Consider the following 17638-nt stretch of genomic DNA (forward strand, 5'->3'; position numbering starts at 1 on the left):
CTTACAGAACCAGTTACAGGCACAAGAGAATTTTTCTGAATTGCAAACAAACAAAATAAAAGATGTTACAGTTTAATACAAAGTAAATACATTCCACAACTGTATGTTAAGTCCAAGCTGCCTCCACTGAGGTCCACTTTCCACAGGGAATAACCTTCCTTGAAATGACTGATAGATAGGAAAGGATAGCTAGAAAGACAGCTAAGGAGCTGGCTAGAGAGACAATCAGACTCCTGAAAGATGAGGCAAGCTTCAGACTCCCTGGAGCTCAGAGCAGCAACTGGAGAGTTGTGAGATATCTGAATGGATGAAGAGCAAGGGCAGGAGGAAGACTGGAAAACAAGGGAAAGTGCACATGCCCAGATAGTCTGATGCAAAGGAAACTTTGGACATGACCAACTTAATCAGGACATGTGAAAACATGTGAGAGATGACTGAGATTACCTCCACAGCATAATAGGCAGAGCAGTGGTAACCCAAGCTGAGGGGCCTCTCAGTATTTCTTCGCCTGAGATTCATCCCCTTCCTCCAAATTCCCATGATTTTTTCCTGATGGGAAAACATTAACATGTGTATTAAAATTAGTCAATCATTTTAGCTGATCAGAGTGTGTTTGTATTCTTTAACTGTTGAAAACAGTTCTTCACCTTTCCAGGCAGAGCTCACGTGTCTACCCACAAGCATCCAGTGGCACTTGGAGAGGCCCCAGTGTCTCTGAGGTCCCTGCCTGGGCCTGGCAGCTCTCCCAGGGCACCTGCAGGAGACTGGAGCCCCTCGGAGCTGCAGAGGGGACCAGGACAACTACAGCAGCACTAGACATCCATGACCCTGTGACTGCATCACACCCCACTTCTGAAAAACACTTTCCTTTAAAAAAAAAAGTATATTAAAAAAGACAAAAAGGCAAAGAAGGATGATAAGAACACAAAGCAGTTCAAGAGCTGAAGAGTGTAACAAAACATTTCTTCACTTTAAAGCATTCCTCCAAGAAACCCTTTCTGAAAGATGACCTCTTTAATCCAAACACTCTCAGCTGCATGCTTATATGTATGTCACAAGAGAGCTTGGTTTAACCAATATCTTTGGTTAAACATCAACTCATGAGATAGGCAAACCCAAGGAGAATAACAACAATCAACCCCCCCAAAAAAAGGACAAAGCATTCTTTAGACATTTAACTTTATTTCACTACTTGTGGCATTTCCCAGCACCTCTCAATTATATTCAATGTGAGCAAATACACCTCTCATTTCTTTTCCTTCTTGGAGAGCCCATATTTCAAAATGGACAAGATGGCACTTCTGAGTGCTTGGTTTTTTGCTCTCCAACTCTTCATTGCATAAAGGAGTTTCCATTAATCAGAAATGCATTTTTTGGCTTCATACACTCTCGTTCTAAAAGTAGTACAGACCTAAATGAACTGTGGTTTAGTACACCATACTGCGGTTCAGTACACCATAGCAGTCACAGTCTAAACTTTGCCCTCTTTCATCTCTTTTCATCAAAAAGGGTGCACTCAAGCGTATAAAGTGCATTTAGGAATACTTTGGAAAAGACCTTGCTCTTCCTCTCTGTTTCTTTTCTAGTTGAAAAATCAGAAATGGTGAATGAATAGTGGGCTGCTTTGCAGCTTGCAGACTAGATCTGAAGCACACAGTCACTGAGGTAGATTAATACATACAACACGAGGAGCTGAAAGTCACTAAACAAAACACTGCTTGTTCAGCACACATCCAGGGAACTACAACTCACATCTCACTGCCTAGTAAAAGCCAGTGCTTCTTGGCCAGGATAAGTCTATTACTGACAAGGTAAGTCAATGGACAGACATGTAAAGATGTAAGGACAGGTTTTAAGCTGGAGTTGAGAAAATAAGTGCAGACAGTCACAGTGTCCCACTGGCAAAGTAATATGACCTCATCACAGTCTTTGTGTCCTTCAGGTGCTTCTGGGTCTTCCTCTATGAGGAAAATACAGAAAATACAGCAAGCAAGAGACTAACTACCTCCAGGGAGAAACACTGGCTGCTATTTGGGGAGGGCAGTGTTTCATTCTTGGTGTCAGAAGAAGCCAAAAAAGCCAGACCGAAACTCAACACATTTCTGATCTCTGATCAAAATAATTTCGGTTTTTAGGCAAACTAATACTTGTTCTCTGTTTTCTTCATTAGTTCTAGCCAATGATTTTCTATGCATGTTTTCCAACCAGTAAACAGGAATAAATGCACAAGGGAAAAGCAAACTGCATTTTTATTGGAATGCACAATGATTTCCAAAGGTTGGTAGATGAATTTTATGGCAAACCTGAGTCCCACACTTCCCTGTGCAGCCCCTATCACCACCAGAGACAAGATTTTCATTTGTTCCTATGCTGGCCCATGAGTGCTGCAAGGCATGAGCCTTCCACCTCCATGGCAGGCGTTCCAGTAGAAGCTGCTCTCAGTGCAAGGCCTTGCTCTCTCCCTGCACAAGAGCAAAAGCATTTCATTAGCTTGCACTTAGGCTGCATCCACTAATTTCTCAGAGAGTTACTGTCCCTACCACTGGGAAAAGAAGAAAACAGCTTAACCACTGCTTTGCAGACTACAGACAAAAAAAATCTGGGTGCCAGCTGCTTTGTGAAAGAAGGCATCAGAGACATAATTCAAATGAGAGTTCCTCACCTGAAGGTCATCACACTGTTACTCTCACAGAGCATGTCTCACCACAGCTGCTGCTGAGGGATTGTTCCCACCATCATCCTTCTGCAGAAGGCAGGCAGGTGATTCTGAACAGAGAAACATGCCACTCCATAGGAAGTCCTAGGAGAAAGAGGCAGAAACATGCTTCAGCAGCCAGCTGCCACTTCTTCCAGGTGACAAAGCTCATCTGAAGAACCCTCAACACCTGCCCCTTGCGGGGGGCAGCATGACTTTGCCCACCCCACTCCTAAATGCATGCAAGACAGGACAACCCAGCAAAACCACATTTCCTTCACTCACAACAACTTGCAAGCCCCTTAGTACAAGCTGCCTCTGGAAACAACCAGTGTTTTTTTCACAGCTCCAAGGGTTAAACACATTTCCCCCCAGAAGACACAAAGACCAGATACATGGCAAAGCCACTGGCTCCAGACCCTTGCTCCAGGGGAACTGCACAGCTCCTGCTGGGAAGCAGCTACCAGAAAGCCAGACAGACAATCCAGCTCAGCCCTGGGAACTGCCAGCCCTGCTCCTAGTGCACCAAACTTGGAGAAGCTCCACAGCCCCAGCTGGTTGGTATCTAAGAGCAAGGCAAGAACACCTAGTCCTGTGTTCAAGGGAGAAAACCTGAGCAATCCTTCTTGTGGGTCAAAGCAGAAAAGCAGTGGCAGAGCAGTTACTTACAATAAGGGTTCACAAGGCTTGCTGCCTTTCTGTCCCATCACATCAGAGTATTTGATGGTCTTCTTTCTGATATCTAGGACCTGGTATTACACGGCAATTGCTAAAAGAGACATAGCAATGGGCTTGGGCTGCAATCAGAAACAACCCCAAATGGACTCTCCTTGCTTGCTTGTGCACCTCCTCCAGTTCTAAAGACAGTCCAGTTGGACTCACCACCACTGCCCGCTGCATTCTCCAGTGAATGGGCACCAGGATGTGGTCCTGCTGGGAGAGAGACACTCCTCCAGTCCATCTTCTCACTGCTGTGTAGACCCCAGATAATTAGCTTTGGATAGAAGAAAGTACAGAAAGCCGGATTGCCTTGCTTCTTTTCTCTTGACACTATGAGATTCATGTAGGAATTTGTGATCTGTATGATTAAGAGTGAGCTTGAGATGGAAAGTACAACACTGGTTTACCAAATGAAAACATACAGCAACACTTCTCTGCTGGCGCAGGCAGCTGCCTCAGAGAACTCCAGCCACAGCTTCTGTTCACAGATTTTTGTGCATAGCTACTTCTACAGAGTTTGCTAGGAAGACTTTTCATCCACTCCAACTAATCTGGGCTTGAGCATGATTAATGCTGGGAAGCAGCGTTGTACAAGAAGTGCAGGTGCTTTCCGAAATACTGTGCCCTTCAAGGCTGAAAATCAGAACCCAAACACAGACACTTCGGAGATCTGCTGTTGGGGGAGGGGGGCAGCAAAGAACTTGGAAAAGAAAACTCACATGCATGGTCAAGGGGTATTTCTCCATATACACTGCATGAGAACACCACTGTGCTGCAGCAAGTTTTGCATCAGCCTTCAGACAGCCAAGCTTCCTTTAGTGTGTGGATGTCCTCATGGGGGACACTGAGGTTGACAGCACTGCTCATGATCTCCTCTAGCTTGCACACTTGGTTTGGAAGCTCTGCCATCATAAACATGCAAACAAACAAAAAACAATTACACACACCCCAAACGGTTCCAAAGGGATTATTCAAGAGTCTTGTCTAAACTCTACATTAAGTAAAGTAAAGGGCATCTAAGGGGGCACAAGGAAGTTGTTATCTCCCAGTACTGCAAACGTCCAGACACTACAAAGGTCACCCCTAGGAGAACACAGTTCCCTCTACAGCTAAGAAAGTCAGTGCCAAACTAAAGGCTCTCTCATACACTTCTAACACATATTTTCCCTTGGACAAACACCTTACAAAGCCACTTCAGCCAAGAACTAGCCATCAGGGTGTTCTCTTTCCTCATTTTTTTTTTCTTTCTTTCTTTCTTTCCAGAGGGAAAGCTGGTTTCATTCTACAGCTTCCAACAGAAGCTATATTCACATAAATGCTCTGGCTGATTTAGACTTCCTCGAGCAAATGATTTTAGACTTCAGCTGAAATGCTCTCGCTGCTGCCCATGGGCAGAGGCACACAACCAGAGAACAACACCTGGAGTCCAGGTCACTCTGCTGATGTGGGAACCTCAACCGCTAGCAGGAGAAGCAGTGTATCCGGTCACAGTCACTCAGCACAGATAATATCATGCCTAGGGCTTGCCCCCGCGACACCTCCTCAGGCCCCTGGCTGCACAAACAGTCACAAAGACAAAAGAACGGATGAGAAACCACACAACTTCAGAAACAATGACTTAGGAGAAGAACCCGAATTCTCCAAGGTACGTGACACCCAAGAACAATAAGGCATATTCATTCTCTGTATAACAGGCAACATCGGATTTCTCCTCCTTGCTCGTGTCTAGCCAGGCTCTACCACACAGGGCTCAATGCTGAGGGAAAAACAGGTAGAACAGAATTTGGCAGCCTCGAGGTTAAGCCTTCCCTCCTCAAAGCAAGGAACATAATAAAGATTATAATCCTATATACATATGTATGTATGTATGTATGTATAAATACACATATATACCCACCCACACACATATTTGTATATAATATTTATATCTGTGTACATCTGTATATTATTCATAAACATAATAAAGCCATCTAAGGTTCAAAGCAAACACACAAATCACTACCTTCTGTAAGCTCCAGAAAATGAAAATGTCCCACGTAGGACACAAAATAAAAAAGACAGAAAAGCAACTCTCAGGCACCCACTTAAATAACATCCGGCTAAAGTAATGCTCGGGAACTAGGTCTCACAACCAATTCTCGGCTGCACACTTCCTCACCAGGCAGAAGGCAACAGTCAGGGGACAGAGTTTGTCAGCTGATACAAAGAGGGAGTCTGACAAATACTCCTGCTTCAGGAACAGAAACTGAAGGTGGTTTCTAAGGTTTTTTCCTAGTCTTTTCGAAAGCAAACAGAAAACACTGGAAGGATTTTTCAGTCTTTCTTCAACCAAATCCCTTCTTCTCAGCTCTCATCCTCCCACCAAGCTGGTACCATCGCTACTGGACCATCCCCCCTTTTGTGTCAGGTACACCCAAACTTCCTACAACAGAAATGATGTCCTTCACAGAACACAGCATGTTTGCTCTCAATATACGACCAAAATCAAGCACAAAATACTTGGGGGGGGGGGGAGGGGGAAGATGGCAAATGCAAATCTATTCCTGTAAAAAAGCATTCTCATTCAGAACTTGCTCATATTTCAGAAGGTAAAACTCAAGAAGGCAAAACATCTCTGTGTCCTCCAGGTCAACTTTTAGCACAATGTTAGTTTCAGTGGAGCCGCCTTCAGGCACAACTTGCCAGCAGCAGCCTTCCAGCAGACACAAAATACAACTCAACCTTCCCAATGTGACCTTCAGGGATAACTACCGCTTAAATACCTGGCTACAGTAACAACACCCACTCTTGAACAGAAGCACATCCTGCTCCAGGTTTAGGAGAGCACTCACCATCCGCGAGAGTGATGTCCTGTCCTTTCTCAAACCCTTCAGGGTCAGATGTAGTTTGATCACACAGGAGGAGCCATTTTCTCTACATAATTCAGTAATAAACGAGGAAAGCTCAGATTTGCTAAAGCAGCCAGAGGCAGGGAGCACGGATGGACACAAGGCAGAAGGAAGGAAAAATACAGCTATGCTTAGATGCCTCCATCTCCAACAGCAACACCCACCTCGATGAGAGGGTTTCGCTCTGCCTTTACAACTGGGGTTTCGCCAAGGGCCTGGGAGAAAGCAATGAGGACAGTGGTGTCGAGGAATACTGGAAACACCCGGGAAACCCGGGCCCTGACCCGTGAGTCCCCTGACAACGCTCCCCCGCCAGGCCGCGCTCCCGGCCTGCTCCTCGGCCCGGCGAGGACAGCGCCCGCTCGGGGCCGCCCCTTCCCTTTCCCCCTCACACCCGCCGGAAGAACGGCAGCTCCCACACGAGGTGTCTCGCTCCACACACACTCCCCTCCGCCGAGGCCCTGCTCTGTCCCCAGCCCTCTGTCCCCGGCCCCGCACACGGCAGCTCCTCAGCCTCCAGCACCGGCAGCTGCAGCACCCCCAGCCCCGCCCCCCACTCCGGAAGTGACGCCTCCAGCCCCAAAGTCCCGTCCACCCCGCGCTCCCCCATTGGCTCCTGAGTGGTGGGGCGGGGCCTCCTGGGGTGGGGCTGGCCCGTGGAGCAGGGGGTGGCAGTGCGCATGCGGGGGAGGTGGGGCGGGGCCTGAGGGGCGGGGCCGGGTCGGAGCATGCGCGCTGGCGCGGAGGCGGGGCGGAGGGGTGGGGGCGGGGCGGGGCGGGCGGTGTCCTGCTGCACCGCAGGACGGTGTGGGAATAAGGAGAATAGCCCTGAAAAGACAAAGTCCTCCTGGTGATGCCGGATGTGTCCGCAGGAAAGCTGCAGCCCCTACGCGAAGGCTGCAGTGAGGACACGCCTGCTGTGGCAGCGGGGGTGGTTCGGGGGAGCACCGCGTCGGTCCCCACAAGCTGCGTCCGGACTCTCCTCCCCTCCGCTCCTGCTCTGCTCTGAGTGTTGGAGCACCGCAGAGGGAAGGGACCAGCCCGTGGTGACCGCTGGCTGCCACCCTCGCAGGAAAGGGGTGTGAGATCACACCCTGACTGTGGCCAGGGGAGCTGAGCTCTGCTAATGGACATGGGACCCATGGTCTCACCCGTCTGTACCCACCCGAGCCTAACTCTGCCCCCGAACACAGTGGGGATCATTCATAGTTTTAAGGATTTTGTTTGTTTTCTTTTAGATTCCCCTGTCATCCCTGGGGAGGACTCTTGGTGACAGAGATCCTCAGCACTGCAACTGCACTTGGCAGTGATAAGCAGTGAAGAGCTGTGATTCCTGAGGGGCAAAAGGATTCACTGTGTCTTTGGTGCAGAGGGAGGAGAGCTGGCCTGCCCATCCCTCTTCTTCCCAGCTGCCCTGTGCCTCCAAGGTGGAGGACACTTGCACTCATGTTACCCTAAAAAGAAACAACACTGCTGAGAGCAGAGGAATCTAGTCCTAAAGTGTAGATCTCCAAACTCAGTAGCCCTTCTCAGAGCCCCTGAGGGGGGTCTCAGCCCTCCCCTTCTAGCCAGGAGCACATCAGGCTCATTCCAGCTGCCCCCCAGCCCCACATCCAGCTGCCCAGCAGCATTTTCGTGGCCTTAGCACCTAGATGGCTTCTCCATGGGGCACTGAGATGACACCCAGATGCAAGGGGAGAGCTGTGCCCTTCTGGAGGGCAGCTTGCAGCCCAGCCCGACACCCCAGGGAAATAGTCCAATGTCCTAAAGATGGGGAGTCCTGAAGAGAGAGTTGGCTCATTCCCAGCCCCCAAAATGCATTGCCCAGAGCCCCACAGTCTAGAGGGGAACTTGGGCACCTCCATGTCAAGGACATGTCTGCATGCTAGGACCCACAGGGTCAGTATCTGAACTGCATCTGAACCTCCCCCTACCCAGAGAGTCCAAGGGGAAGGACAAGGGCAGCACAGACAGGTGGGAAAGACAGAGTAACACTATGATATTTGTGCCAGGGGAGGCAAGGACAGGGAGAGACAAGGGGCACAGAGGGGAAAGTGGTTTGGGAGGGACAGTGGTTTTCTGCGCCAGAGACTCAGGACTCATGGATTCATGGGTGCATTTGGAGCCCCACCTTGGGGCCAGGCAGGTCCTCCCCAAGACCCTGCCTTGAGGTGTGGGCACACACTGGGGTGAATGCCCCCACTGTGGGATGTATTCGCACACTTTGGAGTATGTGTGCACATGGTGGGGTGTGTGCGTAGTGTGATGTGTGTGCGTGTGTGTCTATGTGTATGTGCATGCACGCACATTTTGGAGTATGTGTGCACACTATGGGGTGTGAGCGCGCTGTGGTGTTTATGCAATATGCAAACTTGAGAATATGTGTGCACGTTTTGGAGTATGCACACACTACAGAGCGTTTGCACTACGTGTGTGTGTGTGTGTGTGTGTGTGTGTGTGTGTGTGTGTGTGTGTGTGTGTGTGTGTGTGTGTGTGCGCACACTTTGGAATATATGTGCATGCTGTGGGGGGTGTTTGCCCAACGTGTGTGCACTCTGTGTGTGCTCACACTGGGTTGCCTGTGCACTATAGGTTGTGTTAAAGCCCCCAGCCCCAGAGGCTGGTCACAGACAACCTTCACCTTCAGCCCTACGAGGGGTGGGGAGGGCAGGTGTAATGATGGAGTGAAGGCAGCCCCAATCGTAAGGGTCTCTGGCTCGGCCCCCAGTGAATGTGGTGCCTGGGGAGGTCAGGGCTGGGTCTGTGTGGTCCCTTCCCCTCTCAGTCCAGCCCCTCCTGGCCCCATCTCCTCCTGGGTGTTACCTTGCACAGCCATTAAAAGTACAATACTAGTATGTTTAGTTACTCAGAAATAAATATTTTTCTTTTTTTATCTACTTTATAATGGTGTTTATCTAGGAGGAGGCAAAAAGGCAAAACAGTGCTGCCTGAGCTTTTGGATCCAGCATATGCCCTGTTCATGGTGATTCTTGGCCCACTAACAGCGGTCCCACCTGTTGCTGCTAGCAGGTGCTGAGGGAAAGTGTGCAAGAAAAAAGGAGAGCAAGAGAATGATTGTTGTTCTTCCCCCTCCAGCAGACTTTCCCTGTTTCCAGCAGCTCGAGGCTATGGGACGTGGGCCTGGAAGCGTGTCCGTACCGTTGTGCTGAGGGGCTGGTGAAGCTCTTTGATATCCATTTGTTTAACCTTCTGTGCAGCCTTGCACATGTTGCCCACCACAAAACCCTCACAGGAGGGGTGTGGGGTGTGTGAAGGAGCCCTGGAGGGCAGATGCCAGCGCTGGTCGCTGTGGGACTTTGCTCATAGCTTCCCTGCATGGTGAACGCTGTTAAGTGTTTCTTGACTGTGGTTTGACCTCTCCAGACAGGCACTGTACCACCACTTGACTTCTCCATGAGGACTTTCCTCCTGCCCTGCTGTTTGCTTCCTTCAGTGGGGCGAGAGCCGGGGCAGGTGTCCAGGGGCCGGGGGGACGGGAGGGCCAGGAGTGCCCAGGCAGTGGGGTGCAAGTGGGGCTGATGGGCACTATCCTGCTGCTTGTCCCAACTGATGGGCACCATCCTGCTGCTCATCCCAGCAAATGGGCACCGTCCTGCAGCTCATCCCAGCAGATGGGCACCATCCTGCCGCTTGTCCCAACTGATGGGCACCGTCCTGCTGCTCATCCCGGTGCAGAGGGGCCGGGGAGGAGTTGCCCCCAGCTTGGCCCGGGGCCGCGTGCAGCAATGGCTGGGAGGGCTGTGGGTGCTCCTGGGGGTCACGTCCTGCTGCTGCACAGTGAGGGGCTGCTACAGAAACCTTTTTAAACCAAAAAGGAGTGCAAACCAAACACCCCACCCCACCCCACCCCTGCCTGCTGCAGGGCCCCCCCGGGTGGGTGCCCACTGCCCTCCCTTGCAGCCGGGTTCCTGCACGGGGACCACGGCCGGGGTGAGCGCAGCCACAGTGCCCAGCCCGGCCAGGACCCCGGTGGGGTTATCCTTGCCCCACAGCCTGCGTGGGGGCAGTGGCAGCCCCCCAACTGCCTACGCAGCCCCTGCCCGCTGCAGGGCCAGCCCTGGCCCCCCGGGGCCCTGGGGCGAGGGGGGGCCGTGCCCCTCTGTGACACGGGCTGTGGTCACAGAGGACATCCCGGGTCACAGCCACAGCTCCCCTCTCCCGCCCGGCCACGGCCTCTCCCCACACGTCCCGGCGAGGCTGGCGGAGCCCAGGCGCTGGGGCTGCTCTCAGCACCACTCTGCTGCCAGGAGCTGCCGAGCCCAGCGGGAGCCGGCAAGGGGAGCCCGGGGCAGCGCGGGGCTGCGGGGACGTGTGGAGGAGGAGGAGGAGGAGGAGGAGGAGGAGGAGAGGAGCTGTTTCCTCATCACCTCCCGCTGCGGGGGTGACCCAGGGCGAGGAGGACAAGGATGGAGCTCTGGGACGCTGGCCAGGGGAGGCGGCGTGGGCAGGGGGTGCCAGCGCTCCCCCGCCAGGGTAAGGCCTTCAGGATCTCCTTCCCGGGAGCCGTGGCAGAGATCATTAACTCTGGACATGGCTGTGGAAACCCTGGGGCTGGGGGGAGGCTGGATGAGTTGGTGGGTGCCCCAAGAGCCCTGACTGACGTTCTCCTCTGGCTCAGGTGCCAGTGCGGCCACCAGGACTGCTGGGTCCTGGCCCTGATGCTGCCCCTGCCATCCTGGGGCCCCCGGGCAGAAGTCCCTGCCCCAAGGGTCACTGCTGGCCTTGCAGTGGGGATGGCCCACCCGAGCTCCAGGTGGGGGAAGGAGCTGGAGATGCTCTGGTGGCCATGCAGAGCCTGTGTGTGAGGGGATCCCATTCAGGGAAACTGGCCCTCCAGGGGAGAGCCTGGGGATGCCCTGAGCCCCCGGACTACTGTGGGCACAGCACTGTGCTCTGAGGGGTGGAAATCCCTTGCCAATATCCCCAGGGAGGGATGAGGGGGAGATCTGCATCTAGAAGGAAAGGAGACCTGTGTGAAGGAGGCTGAGGGGTCCTGCAGCTCCTGCTGGGCTCTGGAGAGGCCGTCGGAAACACCTGTGCTGGAAATGAATCCTTGGCCTTTGACTCAGCTCAGACCAGCCTCTGCCTCTAGCTCCTTCCCACTGGATCTCCTTGTGCCTCCAGACTGGCAGAGCAGGCTTTGAGCTCAGGGACACATTGTGGATGCCCCATGGCAGGATCTGCATGTCCTAATGGCTCTGTTGCAGCTCCAGAGCCCTCCTGGGGGCAGACAAAAGGTTATAGCTTCAAGGCAGTGCCCACCCCAGCTCTGCCGCCCCTGCCAGGGAATGGGGTGTGTTTGAGGAGGGGGATGCGGTTTGAATATGCTTGCACTTGTCATCTCCTTGGTTAGGCATGTGCTGAATGGTTTGAGCTGGCCCACCCAGAGCATGACATGTCTTTCACTTCTTTTCCAGAGACCCTTGCTGTCTGGGAAGGTGTGGCTAACTACATTGTTCATCAGCTGATGCTGAACCAGGTGGGTCTGCCATCCTGGGCCTCCCCACGAAACCCTTCTTCTGCCTCTTATGTGTCTGAGGGATGACGTCTTGGCTTTGACTTGTTTTTTTGAGAGGGTGAAGAGGAGGGGGAGGAAAGCATCTGGAAAGTTCTTACAAAGAATTGCTCCAAGGCTTCTCCAAAGCTTTCTTTCCCAGAGAGCTCCATCTGTCCCCTTTGTATGGCAGGAGCAGGCAGGGCACCATCCCCATGCTCTGACAAGTCTCCAGCCTGTCCACCTAACAGTCTTGTAATTCTTCTCTTCCTTCCTCTTTTCAGGGAGTCAGAGTTATTCGGCTTGGGACCTTCAATATTGTGACTGAGCATGTGGGTGGTGGGAAGCGTGGTCTTCTGACAGTTCGCAGACCCGTGTTCCGTCTTTCGAAGAATATTGCAGAGGTTCACGGCCTCACCTATGATAAGGCCTATGTTCCTGGTAAGGAGACAGGCTGAAACTTTGGCTTCCGCGTGGGACATCTGTGGGCTGTGCATAACTGCTGTTCAGTGTTAGACAGCCAGAGTTCCTTCACCAGGTCCTGAGAACACCTTCATTTGCTTTAATTATCCTGTCATCCTCATGTACAATACAAGTAGACTCCCTTTCTCTCTGCCTTGCTTTAACAGCTGGCTACACACCAGAGGTATTGGGGATGCTTCTTCTCATCAGATTTCATTAAAACCATTGGTCTGTGTTTACTGCCACACCAGACCGTGTAAAGGCAAATACCAGCATTCATGGTGGCTCTTGCACTCTCCTTCTACTTAGAAGTGGGTCCAAGGCAGCTGTAGAGAGCCTTGAAATGGAGATGGGGAAACTAGTGTGTTTGAAAAGCTGTCAGAGGCCAGCCTTATGGAGATGGCTGGTCAGTGCTGCCAGCACTGCAGCGGTAGTGGACATTGGTGATGCCTGTGGGGCAGCAGGAGCTCCGAGCTGTGTTTGGAGTGGGTCTTTCTTTTGAAAGGACTCCATCTTCTCTGTGATGGCAACATCAGTCTGGCACTTCTTGGAGATGGACCTCTGGCACCAGAAGCAGGGATGTTTGCTGTGCACTTCTGAGGGCGCTGGGGGTGGCCAGAAGGATCTGAAGGGGTGTCATGCAGTGCTTGTGTTTTCCTTCCCCTCTTTCCTTCCTTGCGTTCATGTGACGTGGCACAGCTAAATCTCTCCCGCCCTGGAAGGCATTGAGTGTGGGCACAAGTATCATGACCTGGTACCCACTCCCTCAGCATGGGAACTGGCCCCCTTTCTCCTCTCCCTGTCCTGCCATCATGCCTCATGGTCCTACGAGATGGCTAGGGCCCTTTCTTTCTATGTCTGTAGGGAAGAAAGCATTGCGCTTGGCCCATTGCACTTTGTACATCCGGTTGTAGAGTGCTTTGAACTTCTCCTAGGGAGCAGTGATATCAGCTTCCTTCAGGAGCTTTCCCAGATGTTTAAAGAAGACAGCTCTGTGGCAGGGTCTTGCTTGAAGACCTCAAAGCTGCCCATGCTCTGTGTTAGCCTGCTGCGCTTGTGACTTTGTTGCTCTTTTGCTGCTTCCTAGGTCATAAGCTCTCTGAGCCCCTGAAGTATGCTTGCATAGCCTCGAACATCTCTGTTCCTTGGAAAGCAGTGGAGGCTTGCATAGAAGAGACCATGCATCTTTTCTCCTGTTGCCTTGAGAGTGGGAAGAATGTTGCCCTTGTGTTGAAGGACATTGGCATGCTTGTTATTCAAGGGGTAGATGTGAAAATGAGATTTTACAGAGACTTTCTGAGAAGGCTGAATGGGACCGAGCAGCTGCTAGAAGCTCTTCTTGGGGTAAGTTTTCCATTTCTGCAGTGCTACCTGTGGTCCTTTTGAAATCATGAGTGAATGCAATTCTATTAGCCTGCCATGACCTGTTTAGGCCCATGGACAGTCCTGGCCTGGAGTAATGCCAGCTCCCTGGACAGTTTGTCTTGAGCATTCAGAGGATTTGGCAGCAGAGAAGACCCTGGGAATAGGCTGTACTGGGTCCACCCAAAGATTCATGTAGCCACATGCACTGCTTGCATGTGCTTCGGGAAAAAGGTCCAAGGAAAGGGCAGGTCTTGTGTGTTTTTTTCCCAGTAGACCTCCCATCTTCCAGACAGCCATGGTTTAGTGCCCCCTTGTTTCAGGCTCACATTTGAACCCATGTGTCCTTTGGCCATGTCTGAGACGGTAAGGCAGCAAGTTCAACAGCTTCCCCTTAAGCGAGGTAACAATATTTCTGGGCATCAAGGGACATGTGCGTCCCTTTGGAAGCTTGGCCTGAGCCCTTCATGGGATGCCCTTGCACTGTGGTGTGGTGAAGGAACAGTGAGTTCCTTCCCTCCTCCTCCTGCCTGGGCCATCTGGGGTGTCAGACATCTCTGGCCAGTCTCTGGTGACTTCAGTCCTCTCTCTTTGAAGCTGGAGGGCCTGAGCATGTGTCTTCTTTCCCATATAGCAGCTGGCCAGAATATCTCCTCACTCTCATCCTCTTGCTCAGTGGTGTTTTTAGGTCTGTGTCTGTGTAGGTTTATTTGTGCAGGGAACGCTGCTCACCCCACTGTCTGGGCAGGAAGCAGAGGCACAGGCAGAGCAAGGCCCGGGTGGGGCCAGAGCCCTGTTGCTGCTGTTGCTGTGTTGGTCTAGTTGTGCTGACCAGCTCTTCCCAGGGCCCTACACTCTCACCAGCACACGGAGAGTCTTTCTGTCCTGAAGTGTGCACCTGCCCGCTGCTAGTGGTGGCCGCAGCATGTCACAGAGAGACTCACTGGAGCCCAATGTCCTTGCCCAGGTCTCTAGTGCAGCCCTGTGCTTCAGCCTGGGCTTTCAGGTGCAGCTGGAAAGGGGAGGTGTGGAAGCAGGCCGAGCTGAGCCCCTTGAGGGTTAAGCCAGAGATGCAAGCAGGCTGTAGCCCAGCCCTGCTTCCCAGCTCTGTCTCTTCCTTCTCACTTAGTCCATGGTGCCTTCTCAGTCAATTCTCTGGGCCAGGGCCTTTTCTCCAGCCTTTGTTCCCAGTGGGTCCCAGAGCAAGACCCTCACCTGCCCCTTAAAAACACACCAGAGACTTGGCCTTCATAGTTGGAACCCTCTGTGCAAAGGGAAAGGAAGGGCTGCGTCTCTCTATTCCTCCATGGTGCACAGGCAGCCGTCTGAATGTTAGGAGAGACTATGTGGGGGTTAACCCCACGTCTGAGCCCTTTGTTCTCAGCTCAGGAGGCATCAACTCAAGCCAGCAGGGAAAGAAAACGGAGCAGCCAGGACCCCCGGCTAGTGAAATGCCTTCCCCTGTGCTTGCCTCCATCGACTCCTGCATTAGGAAAGACCTGGTGTCTGGGCTGAGTCTCTGCATTCTCAGCCTTGCAAAAAGCAGTGTTCCTAGTCTTTCTCATGCATTTCCCTCCAGCTGCTCTGCTGTATAACTGAGGGGCTGCTGCGAGGAAGAGAGAGATTCAACATTTCAGAGAGGCAGCACCTTCTCTGAGCAGTGGAAAAGTTTGCTGCCCCTGTGAGCGATGAGATACTTTCCTTGGCATCATCTCACATGTGTCTCTCACCTTTGCAGATGCCGGAGATGAGGGATTCAGTCCTCTTGGGCACTGAAACTGCAGCTTCTCAGACCTGGTTTGGTCATGTCATTGTCTTTCCTGAGTGAGTATGGTTTGTTGCTTCTTAGCCCCTGGCTGGCCAAGCAAGCAGCTTCTCTCAGCATGTTTGGTAGTGTTGTGTTGCCAGCGCTTGTGAAGGCTGCTCAGAAAGTCATTTGAGAATAACTCTTTCCAATGTGAATTCAAGTACAGGTCCATACTAGTCACTGGCTTGGGACATTTCCATGTCTTCTGAGAGACCTGTGTGAATGAAATGTGTCCTGCATGTATTTTCTTGGGTCAAAGGTTTTTTTGATGGGAGGCCCGTCTAGGCCCAAGTGAAGCCTGTGCCCAGTGGGGTTTTTTGGAGAGCTTTGTGCTGGCTCCCATTGTGCTCAGTGTTTTGTTCCATTACCTGCCTGGGAGATGGAGGTTCCTTTTTACAGATGCACAAACATCAGCTTGGGAGGGCCTGCAAGTGTTTTGGAGGGTGAGAGAGGAGTTAGAAATGGTGCTGGGAAGCTGTAGGGAAGGAGAGTAGTCTGTTCTGCCTGGACATGAACATGAACAGGAGGTGGGAGATGGTCACAGTGGCAGCCCAGAGGATCTGGGTTAGAATGAGCTTTCCTACAAGGAAGGATAGGGAAGTTCTTGAAGAGCCTGAAGAGGAATCTCATACCCCTCCAGGTGCTGGAGGTCTTCATGATGTCACTCAGCTTGCTAAGATGCTCCTCCAGAATCTGGCATGTTCTGTATATTCTGCTTTGGAAAAAGGAGGACTTCACAGTAGCTCCCAAATGCCCCTGTGTCCCCCTTATTCACACAAGGTGCAAAGGAAGTGTGGTGCCCTTCCTTTGAACTGGTGCCTTTTTTCTTGTTTCCAGGTACAAGCTTGAGAGGAGAGCTAGAAAACCACCTGTGGCACCTGCGAAGCCCAGCCAGGAAGAGGAGATGGGAAAAGACAACGCGAGTGGCAAAAAGGGAATGGAACAGCTGGTTCCTGGCAGGGGTTTGTGCCTTCTCCTCCTGTGCTGCTGGGTAGGGCATTGGAGCCAAGGCTCCAGTGCAATGGCTCCCAAGGGTAGCATGAGGCGCTGGAGGTGATGCTGCTTACCCCATATGGGAACTCTCAAGTGACTCAGGATGGGAAAAGTCAGATGGTAAAAAGTCTGGTAGCCTGTGCCAAGACTTCCTTTCATTTTCAAAGCAAGGCGTTCTAACCTTTCTTTCCTACTTTCTCCTACACATCCCCAAAACAGTGCCTTTGTGTTGACTGTGTCAACAGAGGAGTTGTAGGCATGTGAGATCAGTAGACTGATCCAAGGATCGGCTCGCCTTGTGTGAAATGATGGCCCCCAGAGAGGCTCTGTTCGGTCACCAATACATCCCAACAAGCCCCCTTTTCCATCGAGTGAATGGGATAGAACATGAGAAAACCAATTCCACAAGAAAAGATATTGCCCAGTAAAGACAAAAAGACAGATGGAAGTCAGTGTCTGGAAAGACCAAAGACCACCCAGGAAACAAGCTTTGAAAGGAATCAGCTTGAGGCCTGCCTCACAGATTTATCACAAGCTTGAGCGCATCTGCCTATCCTTCCTGTTCCAAAGGTCTCCACAATGCTGTCCTGAAGTGTTTTCTTGTCTCCTGCTTGCAGGACCTCTTCCTGCCAAGCGTCTCCTCTTCAGGGAGAGGCATCCTCCACCCAGAATAACAGCTACCAATATGCAGAAAGGAAAGGGGAAGAAAGCTGAGGTCAAAGCGTCTCGTGGCAGGTGAGACACTTGGAGGCATGGAGGAGGGTGATCCTGCAGCCTTGTGCTTTTTTGAGTGAGATGTTTCCTGTGGACACGAGGTTTAGGGCAGCTCTGAATGCCTTTTCTCACATGGCACAGTGACTCCTGATCCCACGATGGCAGGACTGCCTTTACACCCCTGATCACTTTCTCCTTCTTTGACCCTGGGTCTCCAGGAAGAATCTGTTTTCCATACCTAAGCGCAAGGTAGCTGGGACCATCGAGGAGTGTTTAATACATTTGCCAGGATGGGGTAAGTGTGTCTCACAGAGCCTGTCTTTGTAAAGGCCCCTGCTCCTCTCCTTGCTGCCTCGAGAGAGAGCCTGTGCCTGGGCATCCTGAGCGTTCCTCCAAGCACATCATGGAGCCCTGGGTGCTTCAGCTGGGGGTGATCTCTGTCTCTGTGGATGTGAACACAGGCAGTCAACCCCACATCATTC

This window comes from Struthio camelus, chromosome 32 (assembly GCF_040807025.1).
Source record: "Struthio camelus isolate bStrCam1 chromosome 32, bStrCam1.hap1, whole genome shotgun sequence".
NCBI lineage: Eukaryota > Metazoa > Chordata > Aves > Struthioniformes > Struthionidae > Struthio > Struthio camelus.